At 27.7% G+C, this 24,178-nt stretch overlaps 1 long non-coding RNA gene across 1 annotated transcript; it reads left to right on the top strand.

The window, feature by feature from the left end:
• The first annotated feature begins 18,565 nt into the window (after positions 1-18,565).
• Positions 18,566-22,532, top strand: LOC130807819 (uncharacterized). The gene is made up of 3 exons (XR_009040667.1): positions 18,566-19,404; positions 19,796-19,899; positions 22,319-22,532. It is a non-coding gene; the product is annotated as an uncharacterized LOC130807819 (long non-coding RNA).
• The last annotated feature ends 1,646 nt before the right edge of the window (positions 22,533-24,178 follow it).

Genomic DNA, 24,178 nt, shown 5'->3' with positions numbered 1-24,178 from the left:
CGGACCGTAAGTACATTCCTTAAATATTTCTGGTTGAAATAAAAATAGATTGTTTGAAATATTATCTTTTCTATTTACTATCATTACCTCATTTACTTTTTGAAAACTATTGATTAAACACTCTTAATTTATGTTTAATTCTTAATTTATAAATCAAAATTTAGTCAAGTGAAACTTTGTTTAATTCGTCTTAATATAATTTTAATTACTAATAATTTGTTATAATTTTTACTCAAACACAAGTAGAGATATTTAAGATTAAAATAGTACATTGGTAGGACAATAATATAGTGAATATGAGAGAGTGTATACTTTCTTCATTCCCCAACACTTGTGATTTATAGAAATTATATTATTCATCTCCTTTACTTGTAACTGATAGTAACATATTATGCTGAAAAACAATACCATACATAACAAATATTAAATAATGGTGGAATTATTTAAAACTAAATACAATTTTTTAAATTAAAGTTTAACATGTCAAATTTGGACCAAAATTAATGTAGATGAAGGATATGTTACGAATCTAACCAAGTTTATCAATATCATCGTTAACAACTGAACTAGACATCTATTTAAGTAATACGAAGAAAAGAAATGAAAAATAATTAAGAAAAACGCTAAATTTAACGAGTTTTACATCATCGTTAATAATTTAACCAGACATGTATTTAAGTAATACGACGAAATGAAATGAAAAATAATTAAGAAAAACACTAAATTTAACTAGTTTCATCGCAGACTACATCCTTTCCTAAAAAATATTATATATTTTGTGTTTTGATAAAGATAAATATACATCAATCATACATTCTATTAATTTTACTGTATAATAGCAAAACGTTTAATTGTGAACATGGCATTTGTCTTTATTTCATTGGTTAGTATTAGTGGAATTTGACTGATTTGTATTTTTTACACTTACCATATCCACAAATTTATATTTTCAGAAAAACTCATACATTAATAGATGCAATAAATCACAATTATTCCAATTACACAGTTGTATATAAATGAACTGTTTAAAAAATTATAATGGAAAATATATAATGTACCTGTAGAACATTATATAGTCTGACAAAATTCTGGAATTACACCGCGTAGAAAATTATACTATACAATAAATTAGATTTATTCCAGTGTAATTGAAATTCCACAATTTAGAAAATTATACAACAAAATTACAATGTGTATGAAATTATACAGCAATTTAGGAAATTACTTGAAGTACATAATAACTCTTTTTCCATCAATTGTTATTTAAAACTAAAATGATATAAAATTTAATTAATTGATCATTAAAATCAGTCATTTATAATGTTAAACAACCATAATTACAATTTTGAATTTTAGGAAAAATGTGAAGTATAGTTTGCACTGCAATCTAAAATTTCATTAAAATATTAACGTATTTAAAAATCCATGCATTGCACGGGTTTCTATCCAAGTTAAATAATTACAAATGAAGATTATACGATAGAGGTAGTAATGTGGTGACGAAGTGTGAGGGAAAAAATATACTCCCACCTATTCACCCTAAGTGTCTCATTTACTTATTTGTCAAGTCACTCTAAATGTCTCATTTTTATTTTTGACATGTTAACTTTATCAATTTACCGTTACTAATATAACTTTTTCACTCCTTTACACTTACTAACTCCATTTCATCCCTATTAAAATTTAAAAACATTATATTTTTTTTTTTTCACATGTAGTCCTATTTGACTACCTAAAATATAGGAAATATCAAATAGAACACATTAGCTGAATAGAAGGGAGTATGCTGAGAGAGAAGTTCAAGAATGAGTTTCACTTGAAATTACAATTAAAGCAAATGCACATGTATATCAACAAATAGGGGGCAACAACGTGCAAGAAACATAATGTAGTACAAACTGCTTGTTCGAGCGTATGCATGTTCGTTCGGCGAGTAGCATGTCATTATGAGCCTTTTACTGATGCTTTTCAAAAATTATAGTTCGAGCACTTTGCTAGCTCATTGGAGCAACGACTATGCTAGCTTCATGTTATGCATTCCAACCCCCAATGCCTAACGTCCAATGCTCCGCATTACTCGAAGACAAAGTTAAGCGCATCTTTTCCTCCGTCCTAAGCTTTGACAACAATGCTTAGACCACTAAAAAAGAACAAAGCTAAAGATATAACGACAGACAATTTTCTTGCCGACTCATGATGGAAATCATCTATCACAATATCGTTCGTCGCTAAGTTATTTCGTCACGAACGTGGTCATAAAAATGGTGGTTTAAAAATAAAAGGAAATTGCAATTGTACGGCTTTTTTATTAGTGGTTATTGGCAGGGCAAAGAGAACACCTCCAGTAATTGCTAGTTTTCTTTGGTAAGAGAAAAGAGAAAATACCTCCCTAAAGCAGGTGTTCTCTTTGGTGGGGTTGTAGATTTTTTTACAAGTAGCAAAGAGAACACCTCCATAAGGTGCAAGTTTTCTTTAATGTGAAGAAAAGAGAACGCCTATTTGTTCCACATGTTCTCTTTTATTTTACTTAAGAAAACACTAAGAAAAGAGGTGTTCTCTTAGGCTAAGAGAACTGTGACATGGAGAACGCTCCTGAGGAGTTCTCTTAGGCATATTTGAGGCGTTCTCTTTTCCTTTTTTGTAGTAGTGTTAAAGAAGTGGAACAAATATGAATAAACTTGTCAAAAATAAATTTAAGTAAAATTAAACTATATTTTCATTATTATTTTCATATGTAATTTAATACTAACTCCCGACGAAAAAAAGTAAGTAACCCCAAATTTTAAGTACCATTATATTTCAATATATATAAGCGCAAAATTGCATGATTGCGTGCATACTGCATATATACTCCTGTCTTTTTGTTTTTATCTATGCTTTCTTTAAATCTCTTCTTTTTATCCTATGGGATAGATAATGATGATTCATTAAAGATGTACAAAAGAAGCATATCAAATCTCTAATTCATTTTTTATATTTAAAACATTTCAAATCTCTCATTATTACTTTTCCTATTCCATATAATACTCTCATGTCCCTTTTAATATGTATTATAACATTAAAATATATAGAAAAAATTAAAGTTTTATGGTACAAATTCTCAAAAGGGATAAAGGGAGAATTTTTTTACTTATTTGGTCTCCATTTGAAATCTCTCATAACCTTTTGTTGAACATTTAGTGTATAATAATCCTAAGTATATAATGATCAAGTATTGCAAAGAGTAGTGGGACAATATGTATTAAATACAAAGTTCAAAAAGATTTTAAAGGATAGGACAAAAGATAAATTCGAAAATCGAGTCAGCAAGAAAAGCCGACTTGGCTTTCCTAATTTTGGCTCTAAAGCTGACTCGGCTTTAGATTCTGGAAAATTGGTTCTTGTCAGCAGGAAAACAGGAGTTGCCTTTCCTGAAAATGGAGCAAAAGTCGACTCGACTTTTTCTTCTAAGATGACTGTTGTGTCTTTACGATTCCTTCGAGTTAATTGCATTGGATTACTTCTCTTATTCCATATCTTTTCTGATGTTACAAAGAAGTAATGGAGAAGAATAATGTTCATGAGTACCTTGGTTTAATGGTATCGATTAGAGGCCATCAATATTGATCATCAATGGGTTATTGAATATGCCATGACCCTTAGGTATACTTGGAGTAGTATAAATAGGGGCTTGGGAAAGAGTGAAAAATACACCTAATTTATGAATTCTCATTCTTGCTCTTTCTCTTTCACTTGTGTTCTTTCAAGAGAGTAATTAACTTTTGTTAGAACTTCCAAAGCTTATAATTTATCAATTACTTGTTGTTAAGTGACATACCCTAAAATTTAAGGGTGTGTTGTGTTGTTTGTATCTCATTGTGAACTTCTAATTCAAAACTGAAGTACCTTTGTGGGGGATATATCACAAAAGGAAAGTGATTACACGCCTACAACAAGTATCAAGTTTTCGGGTAACGGTTGTCGTTACAATGATAATCTTCAAGTTAATTCTTAGTGTATTTTGTAAGTTTTATTTAGCCATTAGTAAAGGGAAAATACAAATTCTCAATTACAATTTATATATTGCATTATTAATTTTTAATACTTTTAAAAATGTGTATGGGTTAAAAAAAAAAACCCCAACGAGTAGGATTCATCAAAGAAAACTTCCTCTTATCAGAAACTTTAAGTTTCTACAAAATCTTATTATATAACCAGTAATATAAAATTAAGGAGTAATTGTTACTATGCAAACAATAACCCTAACTTATTATAAATTCAAAATGTGATAAAGTAAAACTAGCACTAACACGCCGAGGTGCCACGTCTATGACAACACGATTGAACTGCAACTGTGACAATATTTGTGATATTTGTTTAAGGTAGGGGCATAGTAGTCCTCTCAATATAATTATTATATAATTTCTCCGTTCTATAATAAAGTTCTTAATGGAATGTTCACCTCAAGTCCCCATTTTAAAAGGCACAGTACCAAAAAAAAGAAAATAAGCTCAAAAAGATTTTTAAATCTTAAAATCTTTCACGAAAATTAAAAATAATAAAATCTTTTAGATATTGGATATATATTATTTTATTGAATATATTATTTTATTGAATAATAAATTTGATGGAGAAAAATTATGACTATATTTTTATAAAGTTAATAAATACATATGGAGAGCATAAGAAATATAAAAATGTTAAAATAAAATTAGTGGAGGATATGTGGAGAAAATAAACAGTATTAAAATATATATTAAAATAAGGATGAATAATGTTATTTTTTTACAAAATTTATAATATAAATAGAAAGATTCTTTATGAAAATAACATATGAGACACCAAAAATGGTAATTGAATACTTATTCTTTAAATACGAAGGGAGTATTTTGAGAGTTTTTATAATAAATATAAGAACTTTGTTTGGTACGTAGATTTTGGACTTTTTCGTCTGTGAAACTAATAAAAGTTTATTTGGTGAATAATTTAAATCATTTGAAAATTTAAACTTTAAGCCAACTGAATAATTATTTTAACAATTTTTTATAAAAATAACTAGCTAATATTTATTTTTAAGTATGCACAATTAAAATTAATTAATAACATTGAATAGAGTCGATGCTTCAACTTTCTATAAAGATATCCTTAGAAACTTCCACTGCAAAATCTGGAAGCTTATAGCAGAACTGCCGTTAGAAGAGATAGAGATAACAAGTGAATGGGCCCGGTCCATGACCATGGTGCACTGAATCGAAGTAAAGTACACACAACCAGATCCTTGCCGCGTGGCCCGCGAACGGTCAATCACATCTTAGAAACCGTGGGCCGACAAGAAATAGGTTTGTAGTTGCCGACTTCGTATGACTTCAATTAAGCCATTTGTTGATCAGCTTAGTAGTCAATACCAGCCCAAAAATGACTTGCTGCTTTGTTTTGTCGGTAAGTGTAAAAGTTTTACCACGGCATATACATTGTCTATCCTTGATTTATTTTCAATATATATATATATATATATATATATATATATATATATATATATATATATATATATATATATATATATATATATATATATATATATATATAACTCTAATGGCTTTGTATTTTATTTATATAATTTTATATTATTTTTGCTTATAAAATATAAGAATTTAATCATATATTATTAGTTTACCATTTATTCTTTTTTGAAAAGTTAACATAATTATATAAAACTAGTATGCAAACTCGTGCATTACATGAAATTTGCTAAAATTCAAATGAATTTAAATTTCAAAAATAAAGATGCAATTGCATATTATAGTTATCGAATTATAATATTACTAAAACATTATAATTGTTATAAGTTTTCATAAGACCATAATTAGTGCTTAATTTTAATAAATAGCTACTGATTATATATTTTGATAATAAATAGCTATTTATTGTGAAATTGACGAATTTGTAAAAAAAATTGCGCCGAAATTGATATGCTTGCAAAAATGTTGTCCCCATAATCTAATAAGTCATTTATTTTCTATAATTCTTTTTGAAAACTTACATTTAATACCTTAAATCATAATTAATATAATAAAATCTTTTTGCATCACATAATCACATGTTAGCATGCAAAAATATTCCACTGGCTGTAAATGCAATTTGGAATTTTCTAGTTCTTTTATAGTATATTTCGGTTTATAGATTAGATTTTGCTGAATCAAGTGAATGATTCTAAAAAAAATTTTAATTTTGCTTAATCAAGTTTAGTTTAGCTAATAAAATTTGATTAAATTGAATCAACTTTCGCTTAGCTAAAAATAAGCTTAATTAAGCTAAATTAAGTTAGCTTAGTTAAAAATGTTTAGGTTATTTAGTAACATCTTTGATTTAACTCAATCAAGTTTAATTTAGCTAAAAATACATTTGATATAGTTGAATCATGATTAGTTTGGCTAAAAAAAAGTTTCATTAAACTGAATCGTGTATAGCATAGATAAAAATCAGTTTGAATGAGCTAAAACAAGTTTAGTTTAGCTAAATATGACCTGACTCTGGTCTTATCGAACTCAATATGACCTGCAGTATAACCGATATGAACCCGAATCGTATTAACATGACCCATTATAAACCCTAAATTTGAATCTCGTGATATATACCAAATACAGACCCAAGCTCGCATTGACCCGTAACTGAACCGATATCAATCAAATCATTGGATTACTCTACAAATCCCGAACCCAACTAAATATAAATTCGATGGATGTTTCTGAAATTACAGTTTTGGAACATTAGGAGCCTACAACGTTCAACAAAGCTTTTAAGGGTAAAGACTCCGCTAAATGGCTTAGAGCCATGCAATCAAAAATGGATTCGATGTTTGAAAATCAAGTATGAGGCTTGACTGATTTTCCTAATGGAGTAAAAATCATTGGTTGCAAATGGATTTGCAAATTAAAAACAGATAAGGAGGGAAGCATTTGTATTTTCAAAGCTAGATTGGTGGCTCAAGGTTTCAAGCAAGTTCATGGTTTTGACTATGATGAGAAGTTTTCCCTAATAGCTAAGCTTAAATCCATCCGAATTCTCCTTATAATTGCTGCATTTTATGATTATAAGATATGACAACTAGATGTCAAAAATGCTTTCTCGAATTAGTTGTTGAAAGAGGATGTTTATATGAAATAAGCTGAAGGTTTTATAGATCTAAATTATCTAGGGAGAGTTTGTAAGCTTAAAAAGACAATTTATGGTTTTAAACAAGCTTCGAGGAGTTAGAACCTCCTATATGATGAGGCAATCAAAGAGTTTGGTTTTCTCAGAAATGCAGAGGTACCTTGTGTTTACAAGAAGTTGAGTGGGAGTAACATCACCATCCTTGTATTGTATATAGATAACAAGCAAACATTATTCCCATATATGCTTGAATCAGTTAAGGATTGACTTTTAACTTATTTCTCTATGAAAGATTGGGGAAAGGCATAGTACATTTATAGGATCCGAATCTATAGAAATAGATCCAAAAGAATGATTGGACTTAGTTAGGAAGCTTATTTGGATAAGATTCTTGCAAAGTTCAACATGGAAAACTCTAAAAGAGGTTTTATTCCAATGCAACATGGCTTATTGCTTAGCAAGATTTAGTGGCCAGTCAACACTAAAGAAGTTGAGTGGATGAGTAAAATAGGTTATGCCTCAGCTATAGGGTCGATCGTGTTTGCTATGATTTGTATTCAACCACATGTTGCGCTTGCTTTGAGGATGTGTAGCAGATACCGGTTGAATCCCCATGGGTTCATTGGACAGCTGCAAAGACAATCCTTAAGTACTTAAGAAGAACTAAGGACAACTTCCTTGTCTATGAAGGAAGTAAGGCATTGATCATCGATGTATGCGGGCTTCCAAATCAAAAAAGATGATAATCAATCTCAATCAGATTTTATATTTAGTTTGAATGGAGGAATGTGGAGCTGGAATAGTTGAAAGTAGAGCATAATCGCATATTCTACTACAGAAGCAGAGTACATAGTTGTAACATACCGTTTTTCTTTATCTTAAATATTTTGACAAATTCAATAATCGTTTCGTTTTATTTTGTTTTTAATGTCGTTTCGAAATTTTATTCGAATTGCTCTTAAGTTCTTGATTTTCTTTTATATATAATTTATTTCTCTTAAAATAAATTACCTAAATATTAAGTATAGCTAAATTACCTACAATAACTTAATCTTTTTAATTCCTATATTAATTTATGATTAAATATAAAAATATATACAAATAAAAAAAAAAAAGAAGAATAGTGAAAAAGTGGGCGGCAAGACTATGTAAGCTAGGTGCCAAAATAATTAATTTGGCCTTATTATAAGGATAAACCCAAGATAAAAATCTTGGAGTAACTATAATTACTTGCCCAAGAAGGATAAGGAAAAAAAATTAAATTAATAAAAATCTTATGCCTATAAATAGTCCAAAGCATGCCGTGGGATTAAAAAAAAAGAAGGGTTAAAAAAAATCAGAAAATTATTTCATAAAAGCTAATTCAAAGAAAAATTCTAAAAAAACCCTAGAAAAATTCCTAAAAATTCTCAAAAATTTTCTAATAATAGTATTTAGTGTTAATTATAGAAATTCAAGGGGAGGAAGGAATTTTGTGGCTAAAAATTCTACAACAAAAGAAATTGGTTAATAGTGAAATTATAAAAGGTATAAATTCTTACATATATTTATTTACATAAAATTATGCTCATAAATTTTATATGTGTTTATTATGTATAAATTAATATTTCTGGAAATATTTGTGAATAAATTCGTTGTATATTATTTTATATGAATTATTTATTTAAATTGCCCAAAACCGCATAAACCGAAATAATTTTAATTAAAATAGTAAACATTAATATTTTTACACGAAAATTTTTCTGTACGTATATATATATGAAACATAAGTTGTGTATTAATTTCGTAAATTATTGTGGAGTATAAATATTATTATAAACTTTTGCTAAAAAACGCATAAAATAAGGAAATTCATAAATTTGGGTTAAAAAATAATTATTTCTGGTAAAAATTAATTTATTTTAGTATTACTGTATTTTCTTTTCATTTATATTTTTTTTTTAAAATTTTGCGATATTTTAATTTTAAAGAAATAAATTAATAATCTAAATTGTTATTGTAGGCAAAAAGATAGAAAAGTGAAATAATAATTAAAATTATTTTATTTTGGTGAAAAAGAATATAAACCAACTACATTAATAATAAATTATTTATTTTAAAATAATTTGTGTAGATTTTAATTATAAATAAATACTAAAGACCCATTTTAGTTTTGATTTAGTTTAATAATAAATGAATATTTATATGCAAGATTTTATAAATTTTCTATTATGTGTTATTGTAATGTTGCATTTATATAAAACAGTAACATGATAATAAAAAGGCTTGATAGTAAGGAAATGCCGAACCATGCTTCCGGCACGTAAAAAACGTGGGACGTGTATTCCGGCACGTAAAATACGGCGAACACAGTAAGGTTGTTTAACCTGACCTGTGGCTCGAGCAATATTGTACTGGAGGAGTGACGACTCCCACTAAGTTAGGGGTTTTGGTTTACCTCACCCTAACAGGCCCTTACATATATCAAACAAAGATCATATGTGTTGCATTCATTAAATAAGTAATCGGATTCCACGCCCTAACACTCAAGCAGAAGTGTTAGTAAATCACGCCCTGGTACTCAAGCAGAAGGATCAGAAGTTATATATATATATATATATATATATATATATATATATATATATATATATATATATATATATATATATATATATATATATATATATATATATATATATATATATATATATATATATATATATATATATACAATATGTATATATGTATATATATATATATATATATATATGTACATATATATATATATATATATATATATATATATATATATATATATATATATATATACATATATATATATATATATATATATATATATATATATATATATATATATATATATATATATATATATATATATATATATATATATATATATATATATATATATATATATATATATATATATATATATATATATATATATAAATGAATCTAATATAAAAATGAATTCCCTATAATACATAAGATACCTTGCATATTATTTATTGTGATGCACTTATTTTTGCTTATTACTTATTGCCGTGCATATACTATCAATACTTGTATATATTTGCGGTAAGTTTTTATACTCGGTTTTTTTTAAAGCTGACCGATTTCCATTGGCTGTTCCCATATTTCGGGAGCAGATGCTGCAGGTAATTTTACATGAAGTTATTAAGAAGCTATTGTATTGTCTATGTGATGTTAGTATATATGTAGTTTATATTACGAGTATGTAAAAACGATAATTATGTATTAAAGAAAGATGTAATACGTAAAATTATATTTTAATGATTTAAGTTTTCTTTGTTTTTTTTTGAAAATTCTGTTTTGTCTTATTTGTTTTTTCGCAATAATTACGGTATGATAGACTTCCGCTTAGCATTACTTACTATATTTTATAATAAACCTACATTAGAAATGAACGATCCGTTACACTTGGTATCAGAGCCAACGTTATTCGAACAGTCGGATCTTCTTATCCGATACTAGGAAACACCGTGATAAATTACGTTTTCGAAAAAAAAATTTGTATTTTAAATGAAATTTGTTTGATGTGTTTTATGTGTTTAAAAAAAATGTGATTTGCGATTTAAAATATAGCTTACGCAACACTTCCCTACTTAATTAAAAGATGCTACAAGGTGGTAGTAGAGGGCATATCGTAAGAGATGAACCTTTGGAGATCATTATGATGGTTTACACCAGGAGTTTGAAGTTGAAGGTAAAGTAATTTCTGGAAAATTTCCTATTGGTAATTCAGCAAATGTTTTGTTTGATTGTGGAGCGGATAAGTCTTTTATTTCTAGTGCTTTTCTCCGCATATCTTCTACTTCTTTGAAACCTCAAAAATCCTACTTGTGTATCCATTTACCTGATGGTAGACCTTACCTGTGTGACCGTATCTTTTATGATTTTTCCATTGGAGATTTGTGGGAATCTTTTACCAGCTGACTTAATTCAATTCGATTTGGGAACGTTTGATATCATTTTGGGTATGGATTGGTTGGAGAGATATTCAGCGGAGATTTTGTGTAAGGAAAAGGTTGTTAGAATAAAAACTCCCGAGGGAATAAAGTGCATTCGAAAGAAATCAAGATCTCAACTAGAGACAATTTCTGTAATTCAAGCAACACAAATGATAAAACAGGGAGATGAAGGGTTCTTATGTTTTGTTACTACTAAAGAAGTAAAACCTAACCTAGTTTGCAAGAAACCCCGATCGTGCAAGAATATTCTGATGTGTTTCCTGAAGAATTACCCGGTATACCTCCAAAAAGAGAAGTAGACTTCCATATTGACCTTATTCCTAATATCACCCCTATTTCTAAAACCCCTTACCGTTTTGCTCCAGCTGAATTGGCTGAACTAAAGAAGCAGCTAGATGAATTGCTGGAAAAAGATTTCATTCGACCTAGTGTTTCACCATGGGGAGCTCCGGTTCTCTTTGTCAGAAAGAAAGATGGGAGTATGAGGCTATGCATTGATTATAGGGAGATCAATAAGATTACCATCAAGAATCGTTATCCTTTGCCAAGGATAGACGACCTTTTTGATCAGTTGGGGGGAGCAAGGGTCTTTTCGAAGATAGATTTGAGGTCTGGTTATCATCAATTAAGGATTGCTGAAGAAGATATTCCTAAGACTGCATTCAAAACCAGATATGGGCACTATGAGTTTCTAGTAATGCCATTTGGTCTAACGAATGCTCCATCAGCATTTATGGATCTCATGCAAAGATATTTCAACCCTTACCTGGATAAGTTTGTGGTTGTGTTTATTGATGATATATTGGTGTATTCGAAGAATGAAGAGCAACATGAGCAGCACTTAAGGATAGTTTTAGAGAAGTTGAGAAAAGAGAAACTTTTTGGCAAGTTTAGTAAATGTGAATTTTGGTTAGAAAAGATATCTTTCTTAGGGCACGTTGTTTTGAAGGATGGAATTTCTGTTGACCCTGAAAAGATTAGGGCAGTGATGGAATGGCCAAATCCAAAGAGTGTTACTGAAGTAAGAAGTTTCTTAGGCTTAGCAGGCTATTACAAGAAGTTTGTCGAAAATTTTTCTAAAATTGCCCGACCGTTGTTTGAGTTGCTTAAAAAGGGAGTTCGGTTTCAGTGGGGCGAGAAGCAGAGTACATCATTAGAAGAGCTTAAGAGGAGACTTACTACTGCACCTGTTGATCATGCCCAACTGTGGGAAAGCATTTGAGGTATATTGTGACGCATCGAAGGAAGGTTTGGGATGTGTGCTAATGCAGGAAGGCAAAGTAGTAGCTTAGCGTCCAGGCAATTAAGGCCACACGAGTTGAATTATCCAGTACACGATATTGAACTAGCAGCCGTAATTTTTGCCCTGAAATTATGGAGACATTATCTCTATGGAGTACCATGCAAGATCTTCACTGATCATAAAAATTTGAAATATGTGTTCACTCAGAAGGAGCTGAATATGCGACAAAGGCGGTGGCTGGAAATCATTAAAGACTTTGATGTTGACATAAATTATCATCCTGGAAAAGCAAACAAAGTGGCAGATGCATTGAGTAGAAGGCCGAGGATATCTGTAAATGTTATAATGACGGTACCTTGGGAACTATACCGAGAAATCCAGAAGTTAGATCTAGAAATTGTTAATCACTATCAAGTTGTTGAGTATTTGGGAGCAATGACTATACAACCGACTTTGTTCGAAAGAATTATAGAAGCACAACAAGAAGATCCCAAGATAATCGAGTTAATCATTCGAGTTCAAAGGAAAGAGACAGAAGCGTTCAAAGTGGGTGCGAAAGGTGAACTAAGAATGAATGGGAGATTGTGTATACCAGACAACACAGAGCTGAAAGAAGAGATTTTGAAAGAAGGACACCAAGGAATGTTTCACTTACACCCTGGTAGAGATAAGATGATTGAAGAATTAAGGAAATTATTTTGGTGGAAAGGTATGAGAAAGGATGTAGCTGAATTTGTATCCCGGTGTTTGATTTGCCAGAAGGTCAAATTTGAAAGGCAGAAGAGTTCTGGACTACTTCAACCACTAGAAATTCCGGAATGGAAATGGGATTCCATATCCATGGATTTTGTAGTTGGATTACCAAGAACGCAACGAGGAAATGACACAATTTGGGTAATAGTTGACAGATTCACCAAAGTTGCAAGATTCCTGCCAATGAAGGGAACATGGTCAGTATAACAATTGGCTGATGCTTATGTTCGAGAAGTTATAAGGTTACATGGAGTACCAAGAACAATTGTGTCTGACAGAGACCCAAAATTTTTGTCACGATTTTGGGAAAAGTTGCAAGAAGCATTCGGATCGAAGCTATGTTTAAGTACTGCATTTCATCCGGCTACTGATGGCCAAACCGAAAGAACCATCCAGACATTAGAGGATCTTTTGAGATGTTGTATTCTGTAATTTGGTGGTTCATGGGAGCAGAAATTGCCTTTGATAGAGTTTTCATACAACAACAGCTATCAAACCAGCATCAAGATGGCACCAAACGAAGCCTTATACGAGAGAAAATGTCGAGTGTCGTTATGTTGGGATCAGATGGACCGAAATGTGCCTGAAGGACCAGATCTTATCCAAGACTCTATTGATAGCTTGAGGGTAGTGCAAGAGAATATGAAGGCAGCACAAAGTAGACAGAAGAGTTATGCAGACAACCGTCGCAGAGCTTTGCAATTTGCTGAAGGTGACAAAGTATTTCTAAAGATTTCACCAACGAAAGGAGTCCAACGCTTTGGGATAAAAGGGCAATTAAGCCCTAAATTTATCGGACCTTTTGAAATTTTGAAAAGAGTAGGAGAGGTGGCATACGAACTAGCTTTACCCCCGGGTTTAGCTAGAGTTCATAATGTATGCCATGTTTCTCAGTTGAGAAAGTATATCCACGACCCATCACATGTGTTAGTTCACGAACCCCTCCAGATTGATGAAAACCTAGCTTATGAAGAAAGACCAATTAGAATTTTGGATCGGCAAGTGAAAGATTTGAGGAATAAAAGAATACCTCAAGTTAAAGTGCTATGGTCGAACAATCATGTCGAAGAAGCAACCAGGGAAAGCGAAACTGATATGAGAAAACGCTATCCCCAGTTATTCATTTAGGTTCAAGTTTCGGGACGAAACTATGTTAAGAGGGGAAGAGTTGTAACAGACCGTTTTTCTTTATCTTAAATATTTTGACAAATTCAATAATCGTTTCGTTTTTTTTTTTTTTTAATGTCGTTTCGAAATTTTATTCGAATTGCTCTTAAGTTCTTGATTTTCTTTTATATATAATTTATTTCTCTAAAAATAAATTACCTAAATATTAAGTCTAGCTAAATTACCTACAATAACTTAATCTTTTTAATTCCTATATTAATTTATGATTAAATATAAAAATATATACAAATAAAAAAAAAAAAAAAAGAAGAATAGTGTAAAAGTGGGCGGCAAGACTATGTAAGCTAGGTGCCAAAATAATTAATTTGGCCTTATCCTAAGGATAAACCCAAGATAAAAATCTTGGAGTAAACTATATTTACTTGCCTATGAAGGAAAAGGAAAAAAAATAAAATAATAAAAATCTTATGCCTATAAATAGTCCAAAGCATGCCGTGGGATTAAAAAAAAAAAAGAAGGGTTAAAAAAAAATCATAAAATTATTTCTTAAAAGCTAATTCAAAGAAAAATTCTAAAAAAACCCTAGAAAAATTCCTAAAAATTCTCAAAAATTTTCTAATAATAGTATTTAGTGTTAATTATAGAAATTCAAGGGGAGGAAGCAAATTTTGTGGCTAAAAATTCTATAATAAAAGAAATTGGTTAATAGTGAAATTATTAAAGGTATAAATTCTTACATATATTTATTTACATAAAATTATGCTCATAAATTTTATATGTGTTTATTATGTATAAATTAAGATTTCTGGAAATTTTTGTGAATTAATTCGTTGTATATTATTTTATATGAATTATTTATTTAAATTGCCCAAAACTGCATAAACAGAAATAATTTTAATTAAAATAGTAAACATTAATATTTTTACACAAAACTTTTTCTGTACATATATATATATATGAAATATAAGTTTTGTATTAATTTCGTAAATTATAGTGGAGTATAAATATTATTATAAATTTTTGCTAAAAAACGCATAAAATAAGGAAAGTCTTAAATTTGGGTTAAAAATAATTATTTCTGGAAAAAAATAATTTATTTTAGTATTACTGTATTTTCTTTTCATTTATATTTTTTTTTTGTAAAATTTTGCGATGTTTTAATTTTAAAGAAATAAATTAATAATCTAAATTGTTATTGTGGGCAAAAAGATAGAAAAGTGAAATAATAATTAAAATTATTTTATTTTGGTGAATAAGAATATACACCAACTACATTAATAATAAATTATTTATTTTAAAATATTTCGTGTAGATTTTAATTATAAATAAATACTAAAGACCCATTTTAGTTTTGATTTAGTTTAATAATAAATGAATATTTATATGCAAGATGTTATAAATTTTCTATTATATGTTATTGTAATGTTGCATTTATATAAAACAGTAACATGATAATAAAAAGGTTTGATAGTAAGGAAATGCCGAACCATGCTTCCGGCATGTAAAAAACGTGGGACGTGTTTTCCGGCACGTAAAATACGGCGAGCACAGTAAGGTTGTTTAACCTGACCTATGGCTCGAGCAATATTGTACTGGAGGAGTGACGACTCCCACTAAGTTAGGGGTTTTGGTTTACCTCACCCTAAAAGGCCCTTACATATATCAAACAAAGATCATATGTGTTGCATTCATTAAATAAGTAATCGGATTCCACGCCCTAACACTCAAGCAGAAGTGTTAGTAAATCACGCCCTGGTACTCAAGCAGAAGGACCAGAACTTTTATATATATATATATATATATATATATATATATATATATATATATATATATATATATATATATATATATATATATATATATATATATATATATATATATATATATATATATATATATATATATATATATATATATATATATATATATATATATATATATATATATATATAAATGAATCTAATATAAAAATGAATTCCCTATAATACATAAGATACCTTGCATATTATTTATTGTGATGCACTTATTTTTGCTTATTACTTATTGCCGTGCATATACTATCAATACTTGTATATATTTGCGGTAAGTTTTTATACTCGGTTTTTTTACAGCTGACCGATTTCCATCGGCTGTTCCCATGTTTTGGGAGTAGATGCTGCAGGTAATTTTACATGAAGTTATTAAAAAGCTACTGTATTGTCTATGTGATGTTAGTATATATGTAGTTTATATTACGAGTATGTAAAAACGATAATTATGTATTAAAGAAAGATGTAATACGTAAAATTATATTTTAATGATTTAAGTTTTCTTTGTTTTTTTTGTAAATTCTTTTTTGTCTTATTTGTTTTTTCGTAATAATCACGGTACGATAGACTTCCGCTTAGCATTACTTACAATATTTTATAATAAACCTACATTAGAAAAGAACGATCCGTTACAATAGTTGTATGTGATATTGCAAAGGAGGCAGTGTGGATTCATAAGTTCATCATTAAACTTGGAGTTGTTCTTACCATAGAGAATGAAATAAATCTCTATTATGATAGTATCGGTGCTATGGCAAATTGTGCGGAACCTAGATCACACAAAGCTTCAAACATGTACTAAGGAAGTTTTAACTTATTAGGGAAATTGTTGCTAGAAGAGATGTAATAGTTCTGCAAATCATACTGATGATATCTGTAACGGACAGTCCTTTTCCAAATATAGGTATAAAGTAATATATAGTAAGTAATGATAAGCAGAAGTCTATCGAACCGTGATTATTACGAAAAAAAAAATAAAACAAAACAAAATTTTCGAAAAAAAAATAAAACTTAAATCATTAAAATATAATTTTACGTATTACATCTTTCTTTAATACATAATCATCGTTTTTACATACCCGTAATATAAACTACATATATACTAACATCACATAGACAATACAATAGCTTCTTAATAACTTCATGTAAAGTTACCTGCAGCATCTGCTCCCGAAATATGGGAACAGCCGATGGAAATCGGTCAGCTTTAAAAAAAACCGAGTATAAAAACTTACCGCAACTATACAAGTATGGATAGTATATGCACGACAATTAAGTAATAAGCAAAAATAAGTGCATTGCAATAAATTATATGCAAGGTATCTTATGTATTATAGGGAATTCATTTTTATATTAGATTCATTTATATATTATATAACTTCTGGTCATTCTGCTTGAGTACCAGGGTGTGATTTACTAACACTTCTGCTTGAGTGTTAGGGCGTGGAATCCAATTACTTATTTAATGAATGCAACACATATGATCTTTGTTTGATATATGTAAGGGCCTGTTAGGGTGAAGTAAACCAAAACTCCTAACTTAGTGGGAATCGTCACTCCTCCGGTACAATGTTGCTCGAGCCACAGGTCAGCTCAAACAACCTTACTGTGTTCACCGTATTTTACGTGCCGGAAAACACGTCCCACGTTTTTTACATGCCGGAAGCATGGTTCGGCATTTCCTTAATCTCAAGCCTTTTTTATTATCATGTTACTGTTTTCATATAAATGCAACATTACAATAACATACAATAGAAATAAATTCATTACGAGTTACATATAAATAATCATTTATTATTATTAAAATCAAAACTAAATGGGTCTTTAGTATTTACTTATAGATTAATTTTCAATTAAGCTTTATTATTTTCTTAATAACTTATTTATAAATTTTGTACATGAATAATTAATTTTCTTAAGATCAAAATCTACATGAAATATTTTAAAATAAATAACTTATTATTAATTGAGTTGGTATATATTCTTATTCACCAAAATAAATTAATTTTAGTTTTAATTTTCATTTTTCTTTCTTTTTGCCTACAATAACAATTTAGATTATTAATTTATTTCTTTAAAATTAAAATATCATAAAATTTTAACAAAATAATTTAAGTGAAAAGAAAATACAGTAACACAAATAAACTTTTAGAAATAATTATTTTTAACCCAAATTTATGAATTTCCTTATTTTATGCTTTTTTTAGCAAAAATTAATAATAATATTTATACTCAACTATAATTCACGAAATTAATACAAAACTTATATTTCATATATATATATATATATATATATATATATATATATATATATATATATATATATATATATATATATATATATATATATATATATATATATATATATATATATATATATATATATATATATATATATATATATATATATATATATATATATATATATATATATATATATATATATATATATATATATATATATATATATATATATATATATATATATATATATTGAAACAGTCGTATTATTAGAAGATTTTATTAGTCGTTTTTAGCGCCTAATTTTTCTTATATATTTGTTCGTTACTAATTATAATTTAATTAGTGATGGTAGTAGTTTGAAAAATCTCTACAATGATTAGAAACTTGTTAATTCGTAACGTGATTATGAATCGTAACAAGTAACGTAAACTTTGGAGGTAAAACTTAAAGTTGAGCAACTACCCATAACAGTTCGAAAAAAAAAAAAAATTTTAATTATTACCCAAGTATATTATATAACCATGATGGGAGTAAATTAAATATTTCTTACATATACAAGTGATTTTTAAACATGAAGTACAAGTTACATAACTTGTTACATGTACAACAATTTTTACCCAAACTTTAAACTATCTTAGATAAACCTTTCTTATACCATAATAGACCAAATTGAGGACAAAAAGCACTCCAAATCAGCCCCAAAACAGCAGCCCCTAGCTGCCATACTAGCCCTCATTTAGCCCCAAAACTCACTTACACACTCCACCAAACTCTCTACCCAAAGCCCCTATTGTTCTTACCCAAAAACACCATCATAACAAGCATGCAAACATGATAAATTAAGACATATTTGCTGTCCATATTTTCAGCTCCATCAACCTTCTTTCACTCCTCATTTTACTCCTTATTTCATCCATAAGCATAGTTGAAGTTCAATCTTACAATTCCTAGCAAAAACACCTTCTTTTCTCATTAAATCTTCTTCAAAAACCCATCTAAAACTTCTGAAAATTTATGTTTATAAACTCAAATCTCCCATAAAAATAATCTTCATCTTAAGAGCTTTCCATAGACACCAAACTTGAAGAAATCCACCAAGTATAGAGTAAGTTATGTTCATTTCTTTATTCCACTAGTTTTTGTTAAAACTTGTTCATGTAAAACATATTTTTTTATGAATCTTTCTATAAACTAAGATCATTATAACATGAGTATTTTATCTCTAAACTAAGAAAATCATCATTTATAAATCTATGAAAATAGGCCATAATAGAAGGTAAGAAGATGTATTTCTACAAACATATAAATTTTGTTACTTAAAGGATTCAAGTAAAATTATGAGACTTAACTAAGTATGTTGCTCAACATAATAAGTATACTCCAAATATGTTAAAATCATCACAAGTATTAGTTTAACAACTCTAACTAGGAAAAGTTAAGTGCATGTTAGAAATCCAAAATTATTATTGATTTTTGGATGAATGCAATATGTTTAGTTGAAGAGTTGGAGTTGAGGCTTGAAGGGCAAGGAACTGAAGTTAGAACCACTTCTAAAAACGCGTAGGAGCTTACGGAATAATTATATAGGCTTGGAGTCGAGGTATGTCACATGGGGTGATTTTTAAAGGATTTAAGAACAAGTTGGAAAAGTTTGTGTATAAACTTTTTTTTAAAAGAAAAAAAAATAAATTCCCAAAGAGAAGTTCTTAAATCTTGATAAATGATGTCAAAATGATGAATTTGAGTATGGAATAATTTATTACATGTATTATTATTGTGGGCATCATGCATGTTGATTTTATAAATTATTGTATGTTTAAAGGCATGTTTAACACTACTTTGTGAAAGTTATTGTGATGGAAATGATTATATGAATTTGAAAATATTTGAAATTCATTTTAAAAGAAATTTCCAGTAGCTATATGTTAAGAAAATTTCTTTGATACTTTTTGTTGAGATTATTCGTTAAATTGACATTTTAATGGATTTTAAGGTGTTAAATACTCTTATTATAAAACATGGTATTAGATGAACTCTTCATCATCAAAAATAATTAATAAAAATATATTATAATGTCTCCAACAAGATTTGGCCAGAATATATTTAGTTTTGAATTTTTTTATGATTTTTGAATAATCGTTAAATTGTTTAACGGTAAATTATAAAATGGTAAAATATAAAATAATTACCAAACAAAGACATATGGACTTGAAATTTTTATCACATACTCATATGGACAGTAGGTAAAATTGGTAAAAGTTTGGGAAGGTTTCGTTGACATTTAAGGACCTTAATAATTTTTACTCGGTTATTAATAATCGGTAAGTTTGAAAACGGTAAAATATAAAATAAATACTAAATAACGTCTTTTGGACATGAAACTTTTATGAGACACTTATATAAACAGTAGATACATGTTGAAAAATTTATATTGATTTTCGTAACTATATATGGTCTTAAATAAATTTTATTCGGTTTATCGGTAAAATAACAATATTAATTATTAAAAATACCCCAAATGATTTTTAATGGTTATTTAAAATTTTATACCCCTTAAAAAAGTTTCTGAAATATCATATAATTTTTATAATATTTTATTCGGACTCAAATAATTTTAAACCTATTTTATTCTATATATCGATAAAATATCTATACAAAATAATAAAACATCATACATGATTTTTTATAAGTGTAAATGGCCTAATAAACATGTTATATGACTTCTGGAACTTTGGTATAATTTTACAAAATAAATTATTAATTATTTACTAATTTATCAAATTAATAGAAAATGTTTATTTATTAAAAAGTGTAATATTGTTAAATAAATTTGGGTAAAAATAAATCTATATCAAAAATTTATAATTATATTAATAAACTACTGCCTCATAGTCTAAAATAATTTTAAATTAGATGGTTTATAAAATTTTACGGATTTAAGACACCATTTAAATAACGGTAAATACCCAAATTGTCGAAAATAATTGTAAAATCGTTATAAATTCGCATAACCAATTATAATCTGATGGGACAACCTTAAATTCATTTTAAATAAGGTATTATAATGACTTGATTAATTTGGGCCTTGTTGGAGAATTAATATGTACTTTGCAAATCAATTATCGATTTTATTACCGGCAAAACTATCTTGTATTTAAGAAAATAGTGTTTTATGAAATCTTCTGTCGTAAAGATTTTATAGACTTATGAATCATATTCTAGTTGTTTTGAATGAATTTCAAAACCCTTTAAAGTTATATTTACTTTAAGAAAGATTGAAACGAAACATTTTAGTGGTTTCCTAAAAAAAAAAATTGTATTGAACTTTAATCACTTTTTGTTACGATGCATTTCCATACATGTTAGTGATGCCCCAATATAATACAAAGGTTATGTTTAATGATATGATTATGCTAAGCATGTTTTACCCATGTGGGAAATATTATGATTTGATTTTGCTAAGTCGCAAATAAAGTATGTTTTGCTATGTGCAAATAATAGATATTTATCATATTTTTGACTTTCAAATGCTATTAAATTACAAGATATATATTATGTACAAAAAAATGTTTTAGCCTAAATGGCGGGTACATATGCCACAGCAAATATTGTGTGCATGATTAAACGGCTCACCAATGCTGAGCGCGTATTGTTCACAATACCATTGTGTTACACTTGCCGGACATGTCGCGGACGGTAGATCGACTACCAAACGAGTCACAGGATGACTCACAGAGTACCCATGTAAACTTATGATATGAGTTTGAAATTGATTTGGATCTATTGAGATCTTATGATTTATGATGAAAAATGAGAATTTGAAATTACTATAGAGCCATTGAACTGGATTTGAATCATAATATGATTTATCAAATGAAAAAGTATATTTCAAAATGAATTTACTCAAAAAAAAAAAAAAGAAGATTTTAATAACTTGTTTGACAGACACCAGTGTGTTTATACTCGGCCTTTTTGCTGATACTATGCTTTGTATGTTTTTCCAATGGTTTTGTTTTTAGAGTAAACCCCTATGGCACCTCGACGGAGAATGGATATGCGAGCGGAAGTTGAACCCGAGTTGGAGTATGACTCCCCTTTTGTTTAGATCTCTTTATTGTATTTGAGAGACTATTAGTTTAGATTTAGACTATTTTAAGGATGTAATTTGAACTTTGGACTTATTTCGATTTGGTTGTAATTTTCCTATATTTTAGACAGTTAAGACTTCCGTTATATTGCTTTGGTTTGGTTCAAGTATTATACTTGGATATTGGTTTGACCTTTAAGTAACCCCTTAATTGTGTTGGCAAAAGTAAGCTTCCGCTTGATTAATACTAAATTCCAGTTAGTGTTTGCCTTCATAATTCGAGGCGGTTACATATATATATATATATATATATATATATATATATATATATATATATATATATATATATATATATATGTATATATATATATATATATATATATATATATATATATATATATATATATATATATGTATATATATATATATATATATATATATATATATATATATATATATATATATATATATATATATATATATATATATATATACATATATATATATATATATATATATATATATATGTATATATATATATATATATATATATATATATATATATATATATATATATATATATATATATATATATATATATATATATATATAAATATATATATATATATATGTACAGAAAAATTTTCGTTTAAAAATATTAATGTTTACTATTTTAATTAAAATTATTTCAGTTTATGCGGTTTTTGGCAATTTCAATGAATAATTCATATAAAATAATATACAACAAATTAATTCACCAAAATTTCCAGAATTATTAATTTATATATACTAAACACATATAAAATTTATGAGCATAATTTTATGTAAATAAATATATGTAAGAATTTATACCTTTAATAATTTTACTATTAACCAATTTCTTTTGTTGTAGAATTTTTAGCCACAATATGAGCTTCCTCCCTTTGAATTTCTATAATTAACATTAAATACTATTATTAGGAAATTTTTGAGAATTTTTAGGAATCTTTCTAGGATTTTTAGAATTTTTCTTTAGGAATTTGCCTTTTATAAATAAATTTTCTGAAAATTTTTTTTTCTCTCCTATTTTTCCCACGGCACATTTAGTTTATTTATAGGCTATTGATTGCAAAATTATCTATTATTAAATTTTACTTCATGGGCAAGAAATGAAAAATCCAAGATCTTTATTCTTGGTTTTATCTAAAGGATAAGACTAAATTAATTATTTTGGCACCTAATTTACTTAGTCTTGTCGCCCACTTTTTAGATACTTTAATTTTTTATTATTATTATTATTATATATATTTTTATTTTTATTAAATTAATATAGGAAATAAAAAGATTATGTTATTGTAGGTAATTTAGCTAGATTTAATATTTAGGTAATTTATTTTAAGAGAAATAAATTATATATAAAAGAAAATCGAGAACTTAAAAACGATTGGAATAAAATTTCGAAATGGCATTAAAAAGAAAATAATAAAACGAAACGATTATTGAATTTATCAAAATATTTAAGATTAAGAAAAAAAGTTTGTTACAACTCTTTCCCCCTTAACATAGTTTCGTCCCGAAATTTGAACCTACATGATCAACTGGGGATAGCGTTCTCTCATATCAGTTTCGCTTTCCCTAGTTGCTTCTTCGACATGATGGTTCGACCATAACACTTTAACTTGAGGTATTCTTTTATTCCTTAATTCTTTCACTTGACGATCCAAAATTCTAATTGGTCTTTCTTCATAAGTTAGGTTTTCATAAATTTGGAGGGGTTCGTGAACTAAAACATGTGATAGGTCGTGGATATACT

This window comes from Amaranthus tricolor, chromosome 3, assembly GCF_026212465.1.
Source record: "Amaranthus tricolor cultivar Red isolate AtriRed21 chromosome 3, ASM2621246v1, whole genome shotgun sequence".
In the NCBI taxonomy this organism is placed as follows: Eukaryota; Viridiplantae; Streptophyta; class Magnoliopsida; order Caryophyllales; family Amaranthaceae; genus Amaranthus; species Amaranthus tricolor.
The sequence above is the reverse complement of the archived record's forward strand: the minus strand, read 5'-3'. Positions and strand labels throughout refer to the sequence as shown.